Below are 15,728 nucleotides of genomic sequence, written 5' to 3'. Positions count from 1 at the left end.
GCTATGCCTGTGTTCAGCCTCTCCAAGGTTTTAATGAATTTTCCTTTTCAAACTTATTACTGTTTTTAACCACTTCCCAGCTGTTGCTATTCCACCTGCTATATTGCAGCTTTGTGCTGGCTGACATTGAAATTAATGGAACAACAGGACATGCTTAGACCCAAGATATTCATGTGGCAGCACTACATGTACCTATTATGTCAGACTACTTGTAAACAGTTTAGTACACACTGTATCATATTAAAAACACAATATGCTTCAACATCTGGTTTGAAAAAAAAAATCTGGAAGGCAGAAAGTAGAAAGTTACAGCATCCAAGTATCCGCATACTACATCAGTTAAGTACAGGTGAAGGCAAATTCATTCATGGTGAGATAATAAAGAATATTGACAGTACAGACAATAGATAAAACTAAAAGTCTGTAACAATGTGAATGTATTAGTGTTTGAGCAACATTTTAGAGCAAGACCTACATTTTGGGTATGAACATCAAAATATTTTTCCTTTATTGTGTTTTAAACTGTGCAAAGCTGGAGTAATTAGATGATTTAACTCTTTTATCTTAGTATTTTCTTACAAGTAATGTCAAGGTCAAGAAATACAAAACAGGTAAATAAAAGAACTCTATTTCTAATTTTCAGCTATTTGCTACTCAAATACCAGGAAGGTAATGAACCTTTTAGCTGGGAATATATTCACTCGTTAACACATATTAAAACATGCAAGAACATGTGTGATCAGACCCTCTGAAGCTAGTGTTTACCCATTATAGTAATGTATTCAAGGTTGCTCTTGTTTGAAGTTACCTTTCTTTTAGGGCCTTTAATTTAAAGAAATCCAGATTTCCCCAACATGCAAGTTGCTGACCTTTTCACTATCTTTTCACTATCTTTTTGTCACTTTCTATTAAAGTTTATCCTTCTGAAACTAGAAACCTTAGTTTCATGTATGCATGCTCAGTAGTTCATTAGAGAACCCTTAAGTTCTGTACTTAACACTTCACCTATCACTGATCAGTTCTAGAGTGCTGTTTAACATAGCATATTGGTGCTAAAGAACATTAAAATACTGGGATCTCTCTTAGGGAACTTTAAATATTTCAACCAGCTATCTGTTTGTTCATTTGAACACCATTTGTTTGTTATATTCAGCAGCATCTGAGTTACACTTAAGAGGTTATTTCAGTGCCCTACAAATACTTTGTTCTGCATGGCTGCAGGAACGTAAAGGGAGTCTGTCACCTCCTCTTCTTGTTCCTACCTCAGAAGACAATGAATATGCTGGATCCTTAGAACAGCATAGCAACTTTTTTTTTTTTTTTTTTTTTTTTTTTTTTTTTTTTTTTTTTTTTTGTGCACATATCTTAGACATATTTCCAGTCATTTCTCTTTGGTACAACGCTACAACGTTTGCTGCTCGTGTAGGGAATGATCACAGTTGCTTACAACAGCGGCTGCTACTGTCAATCAGACCTGAAGTTATATGTACTCTTTGTTTTCCTTAAGGTAAAAATATATGGAACATGCTATTCGTCAGCAATAAATGCCCTTGTTTACAACCTCAGTTATTTTAAAATTAATTAATCTGTTTCAAATTTCTAAATTCCCTAAACCAGACCAGCCTTATTTAAAAATACCAGCATAGCTTTTGGAAGTTTTAGAGGAGCTCATCACCCTTGCAGTTTTGTCTTTTTCTTTCATTAGTATAGACACTCTCTCTAGTTTTCTTTATTATGTGTTTAAATTTTCAGTTTTCACCTAAAATTAATAAAACCATTGACCCCATTGTAAGGAAGCCTTCTGTAAGCAAGAACCTATAAATTGTCCCAAGTCTATTCAATATCCTAAGAATCCTCTATCTGATCACAGTTGTTTTTCTGTTTTGTAATCTCATCAAGGTTTTATTAATGACTGAAAACCTGGTTTCAGGAAAGTCTTGAACTGTTGTAATCAACAGACTGCAATTCAACATTCAACTGAAGTTTTATGCAGTTAATATATGGCCTTGGGTGCTAAATAATTTACATTTCAAATATGACCCTACTTGTGATTCATGAGCAATTTAATCTGTCTTAGTCTTCTCCCTGTTATTTGTTAACATTTAATCTAAAATATAAAACCATAGAAAAATTAAGTCCAGTAACATTTGTAAAATATCTTAAGATCCTGAACCTCATATCAAAATACTACAGAATGCAACATATTATTGTGAGTAAAAAATGTTATTCCATTTCATGASACTTTTTAAGAAGGACATATCATTTGCAGAGGTAAAAGTCCAGTGAACTTTTTTTTTCTTTTATTGTGAAAGGACTGTCAGTTTAAATTGTATTGTAAGCCTCCTATTCTCACTTTCTTATTCTTTTATATAAAGTATAATCAGTGGTTATGTTTGCCTTTAATTTTTTCAGGAAATAGTTGTAAGGGAAGGTTTATTCTTCCATCAGTCTGTATTTCACTAGAGATTTCAAATACAAAGACTACCTTCTGACTGAGGTGGAACTCCTGGTTCAGATTCAAGGTCAAAGCTTCTAAATATTCTTTGGGAATTGTGGGTGGAAATGAAGATAGAATTAATTGTGTTGCTTTCTACTGAAACTCTGTATTCTACAACGACAAGGCTATATCTACAGCTAGGACTGGAAGAGAAAAAAATTCCTTTATCTAGTTTATCCTGCTTGTGAAAACTAACTTTCTAGCAATAAAAGGAAATTCTTCACAGCTTTTGAAGGGATGCACCAACTACTTACTGCGCACAAAGAGAAATATTGTATTGACCTCAAGAGGAAGCCAGAAGCAGTTTCTAAAACTTTCTTTCTTCATGAGGTAGACTGGAAAAGAGCTTTTTTTTTTTCTTTTTTTTTTTCTTTTTTTTTTAGGGGGATGATGACACAAGAATATAGTGCATCTGCTTTCTGCGTTTTTCCTTGGTCACATATAATCCCAGCCAGTACTGGCTACTTCTTTGACAGCTTTTACTCTCCCATAATTCATTAGTACAGATAAGGTTGTGGTCACCTTGCATTTAGCAACCTCTCTCTAGCAGGATTTCTCTCACTGAAGTACCTGTGCACTGTGTTATGTTAGGAGAAGCCAACAAAGAGGGAATCTGGCCACAGCTTTCTATTCCTTGCAACTGAACCTCTGGAAGAAAATCAATGGCAGTTTGACATAACTGTCCTCAGTTAACACTTCTCCCGTTTCAAAAAGTCTGGATTCAATAGTCTTGAAGCCTGTCATGTTCATTTGACTGTTAATGCCTTGAAAGGTCTATCATGCCACTACAAAACAATGCTGAAGGTAGAGACTGTAGGGAAGACTGCAAGGGCAAGTTTCAAGACACTTATAGAAGTGTTAGCCTGGGAGGGGGAAATATTTGCTGGAAATAGTTGAGTCCTCTCACATCATTTAGTTGTAGATTACTCAGAAAAGGAGATTGTTTCATTTTCCTCATACAAGTTGAATTTGATGGACCATCACTCATTCTAACTCACACTGTGTCTTGAGGACTCAATGCCATGAGTAAGGAGAGAAAATGTAGTGTCTTGAGGACTCAATGCCATGAGTAAGGAGAAAAAATGCAGTTTACTCTATGGAGAAAATGCTATCTTCTTTTTGATTCATTTTCTCCTCTTTTATTCTTTTCCAATAAAAAGACACTAATTTGGCTAATAAAACAGGTAACTGCCAATAAAGAAATAGCCTTATTTCCTTAGACAGTTTTGCTCATTCTGGTTTCTAAAGCCTAAGTTAGATGGCAATCAGTATCTGAGGCCATGGCACAGAACATCAATTTCAAGGGTTTATAAAGCCTTTTTTCAGTTAAAAAAAAAAAAAAAAAAAAAAAAAAAAAGTAACCTTGGTCTTTAAGTGAATCTTCTGAAGCATCACTTGCACAGAAAACAAGGAGCTGAATTTAGAGATCTGACACAGCAAAGCTCCACTGGTATTCTTCAGAGGATGGAGAATGATCTAGCACATGCTTCCTTATACCCAAGAATGAATCCCACAACAGACATAGGCTTTACTAGTATCCAGCCTTTATGATCCCTGCATTAACTGCTTTGTGGAGAATAATTACAAGTTTTTACAGCTTATTTTTTCCACTAAGATGATTAGAATCATGCAGTGTCCTTGGGAATATCCTCAACTCTGAGTAGCATAAGAATAGTGAGTTATAATCACCAGAAAATCACAAAGAGACAAAATTTTGGGTAATCAGATCTGTTATCATATCTCATTGCTTTGTAGAACTGAAGTATAAATGGAAGGAATTGCTGCCTTACAGAGGAGGAAATTAAGGGCTTAGCAACAGGCAACTGTGTGTTGCTTCTTCCATTCCCTTTTAGTTTAACAGCTTCTCATTTACTTCAGGAAGTCTGCTTTTAAGATGTTTTTAAGGTTTCTAGGCCTGTCAAATMTATCAACATAATTACAATAGAAGGAATTGCATTCAGTTCTTTAACTGCTTCATACCTGTAGGGACTATGAGTCATTAGCTCCTCTTTGTGTCGCTGACTGAAAGCAATGTTATGTTATAACATAACATAACATTACGTTATGCCCAGGAATGGAATGCTGAAAAGCTGCAGTGGACATACAACCTATGGTGTCAGTGACACACTTACAGACTTTGAGGAGAAATCCTGGCCATCTTGGCTATGTCCAACTTGGAGGAGAAAYCCTGGTCATCTTAGCTATGTCCACACTGCAACATATGAGATATTGTTTTTAAGTTTCTTGATCTGATTACATGCCCCATTTAAGTCAAAGTCCATATCAAGAAGAGGCTTGAATGTGTTCCTCAGCCTTTATCTGCAGGTTCCTTACTTCTTAGAGGAAAGCTACTATAATGGAAAGCTAGCCTGGAAAGGAGCAAAAGTGTGCTTTTATCAGGTCCCCAGAGTCAGTGCTCAGGGAACGAGGACTGTAGGCATAATGATTGATACACCTCAGTAAAACAAGTGGCTATGGTGGTTTCAGGAGTGAAATCAATATATAATCAAATAGTGGCTGATGAATAGTAGACCAGTGTGCACTCTGTTGCCCCTTGCAGAAATCATTGAAGAAAAAAGCCTGGTTTTCTCCATGGAGTACAGGGGGAGCCTAGGAAGATTTAGTTTCTAAAATAGACTGAAGTTGGACTCTACAAACAACTCTCTTCTACAACTAGTTCTCTTGTTCTCAAGGTTTTCATAGTTTTCAAACCAGTTTGCTTTTCATTAGGTGGGACCACATTAGTAATAATAATAACAAAGAGATGATTGAAAGCAAACTATTGATCAAAAAGTCCCCACTACCTAAACCAAATGAATGCAGTTTCTCTGTAAGTTCAATTTATACGTGCCCTTATTAGCTGTTAGACATGAAAGAAGGCAATGCTTCTTATGATGTTTGCCTTTATCTATGCACTAGATCAAATTTCAGATTTAGCAAAAAGCTGTTATTTGACATCTGAATACTTAATTGCAGTTAGCTATACGTGTATTTAATGTATTGTTTAGTCTCATGTTAGCTAAATTCACTTAAAGAAACTCTTGGCAAGATCAGCATTAATTCTTGGCGTAGCTGCCTCTCATACTTTTTCACTGAACCTTAAATACCAAGAAAAACCCTTCACTGACCTCAGTTCTGGCATTTGCTTTATGCAATTGGCCAAAACCTTTGCATATGGTCCTTTTCCTTTGTCCTGATTAATAATCGCTTTGCAATATTTGACCAACAGCAGCAAAAGTCACAAAGCACCAGACCCACACAGTCTCTTAATTAAAACCTTTTGTATTATCTACTTGAGCATCTGTGGCAATCTATATGGAGTACTCATTCAAAGAAGGAAATTCATATAGCCATTTCTCTAAAGCTTACTCAGTGCTTCAGCTATTATGCACCTGTTTCAACCCCTCTCATCACAGAAAGTCAAGTATAGACTTAAAGCTGAGTTCATTTTAGGGCTTTGTTGGACAAGGATGGACTGAAAAATGTTTGTTTAGCACTACATAAATGTAAACATTTCCCTGTGATATAAATTTAACTGTTCAAAAATATGACAACAAATGAAAGGAGTAATGGGCAGTTGAATCAGTCCTGGGTTGCATTAGGAAGAGCATTGCCAGCGGGCTGAGGAAGGTAATCCTTCCCTTTTACTCAGCTGCACTGGGAGTCCTGTGTCCAGTTCTGGGCTCCCCAGTACAAGAGAGACATGGAGCTACTGGAGAGAGCGAAAGGCTACGAAGATGATTAAGGGACTGGGCATCTCTCCTATGAGGAAAGGCTGAGGGAGCTGGAAGTCTTCAGCTTGGAAAAGAGAAGACTGAGGGGAGATCTTATCAATGTGTACGAGTAGCTGAAGGGAGGGTAAGAAGAGGATGGGGCCAAACTCTTCTCAGCAGTGCCCAGTAATAGGACGAGAGGCAACAGGCACAAATTGAAACACAGGCAGTTCAGTCTGAGCTAGAGGAAAAACTTCTTTACTGTGAGGATGACTGAGCACAGGAACATGTTGCCCAGAGAGGCTATGGCGTCTCCATCCTTGGAGATGTTCAAAAGCCATCTGGACACAATCCTGGGCAACATGCTCTAGGTGATTCTGCTTGAGCAAGGGAGTTGGACTAGATGATCTCCAGAGATCCCTTCTAACTTCAACCATTCTGTGATTCTCCAATTCTGTGAATCTCATGTACAGTAAATTTAATGTGTTTTCAAAGTTTTTGTTCTTACATGACAGAGTTGAAGCTGTTTGCTTACCTCAGACCACATACTTTGCTGATGAGAATTAGAATAATGTCTTTAGATCAAAAGAAACAATACCAAGTAATATCTGTTAGTGTTCATCTTTCTTCCTTTCTGAATCAACTGCATATTTATATATTTTCTGTCTTCTTTTTGAAATTCAGCCATGATCTTAAATTTTCCATCTACGAAATACAACAATGTTCTACAGTAAGAGAATATCTGAGACACCAGACCCTTTTGCTTCCATTACATGCCCATAAAAGTGTACAAGTGGTAAACAGTACCCTGTTCGAGCACTTCCATTTACAAATTAGGACCTACACCCAAAACCAAAATTGTATGGTTTTTTTATACAAAACTATTTGTTTATGTTGTTTGTGCCTTTGTGTGTTGAACAGAAATTTACACGAGTCAGAGGATACAGAAAAAATAAGAGGTTGATTCAGACCATTTTCACTCAATCCAGCTCAGTGAACAAAATGGTTTCTTTCAGAAAGTAAATATTATAACAGTACTCATTAACTATTTCTATTACCAAAGAAGTAAAGCACCTAAGTAACACCCCAAACCACTTATAAACAGGAACTTCAAAATGAATACTCCTGAAAATTGTTTTGACTTAAACAGAATGTTCATTAATAGTCATCTTCTACTAAGGCTGTGGATAAAATCTTACATTACACATACTAACTCTGTATTTCACTAACAAGTTTGAATTCTTAAGAATTTTTAAGTGTTGCATTGCTAATACAGAGACAGAAGAAGCAAGGGGTTGTGTGCAAGGTGGTAGAGAAGATCATTATGGCAGGCATAAAAAGATGAGCACATTCTAAATTAGTTTTGATGGCTGTGTGATACGACATATGAAACATCTGGTTTACAGCAGAGGGTTTGCAATAGCTATACTGAAGATTTCTTCTAACGCAGTCAGCCCCATCAAAATGACCACATAAGAGCTTCTACTATTACAACTTTTATTACATCTCTTTGTAACTCTTCATTGATTACTCTAGGTTACATGAAAGCTAATAGGAACATCTATTTTAGGTTAACATGGCAGGTATAAATTGAATCATACCTTGAAAGTCCTGTAGAAAAGTAAGAGGTAGTAATTCGTTTACATATCCCCTGAATTCCTGAATTACTAGTCAACAGGTCTTCCATGAAAAAACTTAGTTTTTTCCTACGTATTTCAAGTTTTATGTTTCTTTCCATTAAAGTTTCCAGCCCTTCACAGACATATTTAGTTTGGCAGGAAGAATCTGGTGACTCATATACTGAAGAGATTTGAGAGCAAGCTACTGAAAATGTATCTAATTTCTTCTTGTGTAATTTGGGAGCAAGCTACTGATAGTATGTCTAATTTTCCTAGTTTAATCAGATGTATTATTGGCAAATATATGTTCTGAATAAAAGCCATATTTATTCCTGAAATATATAGCTAAGATTAAATGCAAAAACACCATGCATATTTGCTTTTAGAACATTCCTAGCTTTTTTTAATTGCTTCTGGCTTTATACTCTAAATCAATGGGCACTGAATGAAAACAGAGATACTACTGAAAACATTTGCATTATATTTTAGAACTTAGTAGTATCAAAGAAGTGCTCCTTAATGACTAGGGGGGGGGGTTGAGGTGGAGGTATCGTTTTTTTTTTTTTCATAGTGGAGTAGAAGTGCATGGAAGAACAGGTGATGTTATTCCCCCATGATTTGTATGGGGGATAAATGTACTAGAAACATTTTCATTTGTATTTTGTATTGATGATTCTTGCATAACAATACAAGTACACTTATCTATGCCTAAACACTGAGATAATTTTTATACTGTTGTTCACATTGATTCATTTCTAGACATATGAATATACGTGGCTCAGCAGTTTTCTAAGAAATTGAGACAAAAATACAATTCGAAACAAGAGTGACATCTAAAAATGAAAGAATCATCTAGTATGAGATTCTCACAGGAATGACTTCTCAAAGACTTAGGTAATTTCACCTCTATTTAAGGAATTAGATGTAGTAGACATAATATAGCTATCCCAAGATACAGTCATTTCAAAAGTGAAGTAATCAACATAATATCGTCATCCAAAAAATAATAGTAAGATTTTGTGTAAAATTTGACCCCAACTTTTTGCAAATGTTATAATAAAATTGTAAAATTGCAGCTGTACTGGCCTTAAGTCAATTATTATGATTTTTGTTACGTATTCACCTCATTTTAGTTTTTGAAAGCAGTAGAGATTATACCATAAAAGATAATTGAATTACTTTCTGTTATTACTGAGATGAAGAAGTAATAAAATGAGCAGAATTTGTACATGGTGAGATTCTTAATATCTGTAGCTTTTTTCAAATATAAATTGATTGTTTGATATGAAACAGATGAAGGTCCAATCTGTGAAAACAGATTTAAAGTTTTTGAAAAATCAGACTTGAAACCAACAATCAAATAATCAACAAYAGATTCTGAATGTAACCTGATATTATCTCCAAGTTGTGAAACACACAGGAGTGCTCCAGTGTTAATAAATTTCTTTAGGATATACTACCAGAAACATATCAACACTTCCGTACAGCAGAGAAAAGAGAGAGTTTCTTGAGGAAAAGCTATTCTATATTACGATATTAAAGGAGAAAAGATGATAATAAAAGAGAAAAGAGTGAGAACCTATTTATTCATTGCTCCTAAATTCCCGGCCTTGTCCAAGAGCTTCTGTGCTTCACATCCAGTCAGGAGTCCATGGATGCTATTTCAAGGTTATCTGCTAACTGCAATTGGCTTTGGCTCAATCCACTGAGGATAATATGWGCTAATTTGAGGAATTCTCCATGATAACTAGAGAAAATAATTACCTCTTATCATTGATTTTCCTGGTCTTTTGGCCATAAGTATCATTGTGCCACAAATATTTTCCCTTGACTTGATTCCCACTGGTTTCTAACCAGTCATCTGCTTTTCCAAAGAATTACTCTCTGAACTTCCGATAATTTTCCCTCTGTATTATAAATATAGCAAAGAGGGTTTCTCTTGTGCAATCAGTAGAAACTGCTCATGCCTGAATTGGAAGGGGTAAATATACATTTAAAACGTATTCATTTTTCACATCCACTCAAGCCAACACGAAGGGATGGTATTATATTGTTTGCATTTCAAGTACACCTACCAATCATACATGGTGTAAACTATTAAAAAATATCTGTTCTTCACATTTCAGTAAATTTGAAGTACCTAAACTGGTCTTATTTTTGTGGCAGCTAGGTGTATACGTTTAAAAAAAAGAGGCTTAATTGTTTTAGAGGTGTCAATCTATTTCCAAAAATGGGTGTAAGTCTCAGGAAAAGTCAGTGAGACCAAAGAGGCTCCTAAACGCATATGGGGCAGATTTTCGATGGTTTTAGGCATTGAAGAGGCAGAGGGGCACCCAAGGGATTTTCAGAAGCAATCACGTACCTAATTTGCATTGGAATCAATGATAGAGAGTCCTTGGCAATCTTTTTCAATACTGTATCTATGTTTTTAGTAGCCTCAGTATCTTTGGAATTAGGAGTCAGGATCCTTAGCTACTTCTCAAAATTTTGCTTATAAAACTTAATGAATGCTTGTAAAAAATCTATCACCATTAAAAGCTCTTTAAAATAAGAATTGTCATAATGACTTGGCTTCCTCTCTGATGTGAAACATACTAATACGCTTAGTATGAAATCTCCTTACTTCTAGCATAAATGTGTGAGGCATCAGATGAAAGCTAATAATTCCCTAAGTGAGCTAAAAATAATGAAGTCTGAATTGGAATAAATATTGTAAGAGGCATTCTGGAACAGACAGTGGTTAATAAGAGCTTAGAATGCTACCTTTCCACTAACTTCATTTGCAAGATGCCAAAGTCTAAATAGGGACTACAAACAACACAGAATAGAAAACTAGCACAAGAAAAACAATCATCATCGCAGGAAGCTGGATACAATGAATACTTTATTATTTTCTTTGTCTTCTAAATTGAAAAGTATAACTAAAAATATCTCAAAAATCTTTAGGAGTTATGTCTGTAAGATGTTTTATTTTGGAGGCTCATGTATACAGACTTAGTCTCCACTGCAATTATCAGCACCTGACTACCTGAAATTGCATTCAGTGTAAATGCACTGTAATGTTAGGAGTGAGAGAGTCTTCAGGTTTTATGCAAAAGTTTTAGTTTGTGTGACTCCTAATAATGCAGGGATCTATGCATTAAATGTGTTTTTCAAAGGAGTCTCTAAATCAAACAGAAGTGTCTAATGAAAGAACTAGTTACTGAAATTGTCTTTCATTAGCCTAGGTGGTCCTAAGAATCCCTTAAAAATAGGCAATGCTAGCCTTAATTTTGTCACTTTATGTGGTCTCAGGCAAATCAATTTTATATTATGACAGTCTGTCACTAAATGACTACAGTCTTTTTAATAAAAATTTCATTAGCAGGTTACCAAGGATGAAGGCTTCTTGGGAGAAGGAACAAGTCATTCAATAATTTATTATCTTTATAATGTAATGTGTGGTCTCATGTCCTATTGACTTCTAAGATCCAAACACTGCAGACAATAAAAAATTAATATTTTTCTCATAAACTCTTCTTGAGTGCTCATCACAAGTATTTGATTGCAGCACTCAGACAAATACATTATATTCTACAATTTCGCAGGAAATTACCCATTGCTCAGAGCATTCATAGGTTTTTTTGCCTTAGTAATTGCATATCCAACTGGAGATGGCAAAGATTCATTTTGCAAAGTAATTTTAACATTTCTGCTAATACTTTATGTGTTCAAAACAGAATGCAAATGTCAACTAATTAAACCTAGAGATATAGTTAAGTAGTACTGTCCCTTTACACAGGGGAAATTGAAGCCAAAAGACAAAAGCAGATTTTATAGTATGCAGCTGCAAATGTACCACTTGTTCCAAAGAATCTTCACCATATGCACTAGCCTACCTAAGGTAAGAAAGAACTTTTGACAGAAGAGCAATCAAAAGCAATATGATGCTCCATTTTTTCTTCAAAGCTGCACACCTTTCCAAAGAATTATAAGCTTCTTTCTGCTTTCATTGGAGCAACAGGAATTACCTCATTCCTGCAAGCTGCAAAACTTCCAGGGCCGGTGCTGTGCAGGGCAGGAGCAGAGCACTGACCAGGAAGAGATGYTATCACCAAGTGGCTGGTGAAAAACAGAATTCAGTCGGGAATCTCTGACAATTTTATCTGAATGAAATCTCTTAGTCCAGAGATCTGGGTTTAGASGAATAGATTAAAAGCAATTAAGAAAAAACATTAACTCTTTTATTTTCCTTTTCAGCTAACATAGAAGTTAATTAAAGGTGGTATAGACAGGCCCTACATTTCTTCACAGTGTTCATAATGCCCTGTGGCTGTGTAAACATCTCTCAGAGCTAGGTGCTAGGCGTTCAGCTGGAATAAGTAAGTCACCACTTTCAGCAATTACMGCATGATTTAGGCTTATCCACTCATGGCTACTATATTGAAACTACCAACAGGATGTCAAATGGTTCAAATAATTGTGTGATACGACTGCTAGCAGAGACCACTGGTGCATTTCTCAACAGTCACTATATAAAAATAATGCTTTTCACTTACCCAGTTTGTTGCCAATGGACACTAATCTACCCCCAAAAATCCACTTTATATGTCAATTTGGCTTTTTTTCCCTACTTTTCTCATTTTGCATGGTTGCATACTATATTGTATGCAACATTCAAAACAAAGGTGTTTGTTCTGAACGACCTAAACAGATAGATAAAACTTGGTGGGCTGAGTTCATCCTAACTGTCCTTAACTAGACTTTTCAAAGGAACTGATAGCTTCTCATTTTCACATTGTTAGTATATGTTGACCATCCTTTGAAAACGTATGGATTTTACTGCTGCCCTGTTGTCTCAGGAGATGGAAAAGTTGTCTAGGAAAACTCAGACTGAATTCTATCTCGATAAGAGACTATTTTCTTGCTGAAAAAACTATAATTACAGAAAAACTGAGCCTGAAGTACACAGTTGAAATCTAAAAGTCCCATCATCTCTTATTTTGAGTCAGTACAGAGAATTCACCTTTTCTTTGAATCACCCCTCTCTCTTCAGTCTGTATTACAYCCTTGTGCCATTTTAAAAAGAGTCATAATGCTATTTTAAAGTACTGTTTTGAATTTATTTTAGACACATTTAAACTACAGTAATTTAGCTGGCGGCTGCTTGATTTCAGTGCAGCCAGTGAGAAAGCAAGCAATCCAATGACCTCAAGTTCACTGAGATTTCTGGAAAACAAAAACAAGGGCTTGGAAGGCCAGTGCTTTAACACATAGAGAAATATATTGAATACTTTCAAAGATATAAAATTCTTAGAACTGTTGGACAGGCTTGTGTGTGTGAACTCTCCTGTCCAATTGACATTGCTAAATACCATGACTCCAATCAGAAGGCTGACATCACGTTGTTGTGTAACTCATAACCATAGCAATGTCACTTCTTCAAATGCATTATACACGCATTCAGCAGCTTAAATTTTCAATAGTGTCAGATGTTAAATAAAGCACAATTCAGGAGATTTTCTTTGAAATATGAGCTCTTCATAATTTTTGGAAGGAGGAGAGAGAATGTAAAGCTTGGTAAGCCAATGTTAGCAGTGCGAGCTTGGATTCAGGAAACAGGCACAGTAAAAACAGGCTTCATCACCAATACAACTAATAGTGAGATAGAGATAGGTTGATAGGAGAGCTAATTTTAGTGCCTTTTAATGGACAATAATAAACTTAAGCTTTTACATCACAAATAGACTGAAATTGACCTAAATGTATGCAGTAACAAATAGCACAGCGCTCCCAGGCTGCTGAGTAAACGATCTAGGGGGCAGGCCAGGTTGACTTGGGGTAGGTCAGGCCCAATGACTATAAGCAGTGGAGAAGAGCACGTAAAAGAAACTGGGAATGTAATCTTTCTCTCTTTTTCTTCAAAGCTACACACCTTTCCAAGGGATCATGAGCTTMTTTCTGCTTTCAGTGGAGCAACAGGGATTCCTATGAGCTGCAAAACTTCCACAGCAGGTGCTGTGCAGGGCAGGAGCAAAGCACTGACTGGGAAGAGATGCTGTTGCCARGTGGCTAGCGATTAACAGAATTCAGTATTGCCGGGGATTAATAAAGGGAAGAGACATGTATTCTTTGCTCCAGGTGACACAGRGGTAGCGAACATGTTATAGGTTACCAGTTCTAGAATACCAGTTCTATACTGGAGCTATGAATCAGAGACACTATATCAGACTGAATGACCCTTCATATAATCACAATCATCAGCAGTGGCATAATGCAGCCATTACCCTCCATGACCCACTGAGGAAACACAAATATTGTTTCATCCGTCTAACTTTAAACTATGAAATAAAGACTTACTATATTCCTTAGGTCACACACCATCCAATGAGTTATGAGGCTATGTTTTCACAAGATAGTGGATGATACACCCCACGGTGTACCATCCTCTGGGATAGACTGACTTATAGCTTCTGTGGCATGAATTTCTCTGGTAACAAATAACAAGAGTACTGTCTACTCTTTCAACACTCAGCACTTACAATTGCCACTTAAAGCACTCAAGAATTCTAGACACAGATTACTTCCAGCACCAAACACACAGTCACTGGATTTCTTGACATGCCACACAAGATGATCTTGTTGCTAATCAAGCTCTCATATGTACAGAAGATTTGTTTATAAATTTTGCAATCATAAAAAGAAATGGTGGCATGTTGAAATGGGTAAGTCCAGTAGTACACAACTATGGATAACATAGTCCTTTTCCATGTACTCCTTGAATCCAGAAATAGGAATTCTGAATATAAGAAGCCTCACTGGTATAAGCCATCTCTCACCTTTTATCTTTCAGAGGACATACTGAGTGTTCCTTTAGACAGGCAGTGGATAAAGAATAAAGCAGCTGTGAGGGCTATGGCTATTTCTAGCTCTGGTACTAACTAACTTACATAACTTACATAACCTTGCACAAATCATTTTATCTGTATTTGTCTTACTTTTACAGTGTGTGAAAATGAGGAAATTATGTTTATTCACCTTTTAAATGCTTTTGAAATCCATAGATTCAGGTAACCATTCAGATCTATTCAAATCATATTTTAAGCTCACACATATGTAACTCTRCCATTGGAAGAGTTAAAATTTTAAGCAAAATGCCATTTTACCAAAAGTAAGATAAATTGCAGGTTATACTCTATCAGACTGAGGGAAGACAGTTCAGTAAATACAATAAAAATATATCTGTTGACATAAAGGATGCAAATTAGCTACTGCTTTCAAAATAGAAATTACTGTATGTCATATAATTGCAGAGAATCCCTCAAACCTTTTATAAACAATACTAAACAATTATATAAAACTTAATGGAAAGTTAAGTAGGTCACCCCAGCAGGCCCATTGTCTCCTGCAAGTGTATCGCACAGGCTTCATAGGTTACATGAGACTGATTATGCTAGCCAAACAAGTTAGACAATAATTCCTCTAAGTGCTGAAAGATATTGCCTTTGATTTCAGCAGAAATAGATGTGGGGCTTAATATATGCTGAACAAAAAGAACATATTGAAAAAGAGAACGGTAGCAAAAACATAAGCTTAGTTTGCAATTTATCTGTAATCATCCTTGCCTTTCACCTTGACACTAGCTTTCTAATACTTTTCTTCATCTGAAGAAAGCTTCAGTAAATCACAAGCTCATTTCTTCATGTGTGCTTCAGATTGCCCTGTAAAGCAAACTAGTGCAGTGTTTCAATCTTCATTTTACTTTGGGGTGTAAGTTCTGAGTCATCATCATTTGATTTTCCCTGAGCCTCCAGCTCATATTTTCTCCTTTTCTTCCTGGATGTGTCATAACAAGTGAATTGTAACATCCTAGTTAAATGGTAAAGGCCAGCAGACATCTGCTGGCGACACAGTATTGTG

General features: G+C 35.9%; 1 protein-coding gene and 1 long non-coding RNA gene across 5 annotated transcripts in view; one reads left to right on the top strand and one right to left on the bottom strand.

Annotated features, from left to right (window-relative positions):
* The window catches only part of IGF1 (insulin like growth factor 1), a 73,264-nt gene that overhangs the window by 26,888 nt on the left and 30,648 nt on the right, over nt 1–15,728 (top strand). The gene's annotated exons all lie outside the window — the stretch shown is intronic.
* Nucleotides 1–15,728, bottom strand: part of LOC146585631 (uncharacterized) — a 93,803-nt gene that overhangs the window by 73,933 nt on the left and 4,142 nt on the right. The window lies entirely within an intron of this gene.

The sequence above is a fragment of the Rhea americana genome, unplaced genomic scaffold (assembly GCF_003343005.1).
Source record: "Rhea americana isolate MKP2758 unplaced genomic scaffold, rheAme1 scaffold_79, whole genome shotgun sequence".
NCBI classification, from domain to species: Eukaryota; Metazoa; Chordata; class Aves; order Rheiformes; family Rheidae; genus Rhea; species Rhea americana.
This window is presented reverse-complemented; position numbering and strand designations above follow the sequence as displayed.